Source organism: Chrysochloris asiatica, unplaced genomic scaffold, assembly GCF_000296735.1.
Source record: "Chrysochloris asiatica unplaced genomic scaffold, ChrAsi1.0 scaffold00468, whole genome shotgun sequence".
In the NCBI taxonomy this organism is placed as follows: Eukaryota; Metazoa; Chordata; class Mammalia; order Afrosoricida; family Chrysochloridae; genus Chrysochloris; species Chrysochloris asiatica.
The window spans coordinates 4,560-5,395 of NW_006408986.1; the positions used below are offsets into that span (position 1 = coordinate 4,560).

The following is an 836-nucleotide window of genomic DNA, read 5'->3' on the forward strand; positions in this document are numbered from 1 at the left end:
ACACAATTTTCACATTTGTATGTTTTTGTTTTCTTTTCTGTTATTGTGGCTTCTGCATTTCAAATTAGCATTTGCAGGTTAACAGGGTTTCTGAATACTAACACCTGGTATGAAAAGTTTTCCAAAAACCAAAATAGATTGTTCATTTTTCTTTCCTTTCTTCCTGTCATCTTACAGCACTCCAGTCAGTTTGAGTCAGCAAAAAGACGGTAGTTAGGAAAGCAGTTCTGCTGTGGACAATGTGATGTTGGTAGAATTTGTGCTGATTTTTGTGTAAATTCCCTCTCTGTTTGTGTTTGATTCATTAAGGGTCACTAAGCTTGAGTTGTCTTAAAGGATGACCCTGCTGTCCTACAGTGTGGCTGCAGTCCAGGTTAGGGTGCGTTTGATGCTGTCGTTTTTAGGTGCCATCGAGTTGGTACCAACTCATAACGACCCTATGCAAAACCCAACAAAACATTGCCTGATCCTGGGTCAACCTCACAATTCTCACATTTGAGAACATTGATGCTGCCACTTTGCCAATCCATCTCACTGGGGGGTCTTCCTCTTGTTCTCTGACCCTCTAACTTACCAAACATGATAACTTTATGCAAGGATTGGTCCCTCCTGACAATATGTTCGAAGTATGACAGATGAACTTTGGCCATCTTGGCCTCCAAGGAGCACTCTGACTGCACTTCTTCCAACACAGAACTGTTGGTTCTTTTAGCAGACCATGGCATTTTCAATATTCTCTTCCAACACCATAACTCAAAAGCATCAATTCTTCTACAGTCTTCCTTATTACTGTCCAGCTTTCACATGCATATGAGGTTATTGAAAATACCATGGCT

General features: G+C 40.8%; 1 pseudogene; it reads right to left on the reverse strand.

The window, feature by feature from the left end:
* Nucleotides 1–213: 213 nt before the first annotated feature.
* LOC102819004 overlaps nt 214–836 on the reverse strand; it is a 197,346-nt pseudogene continuing 196,723 nt past the window's right edge.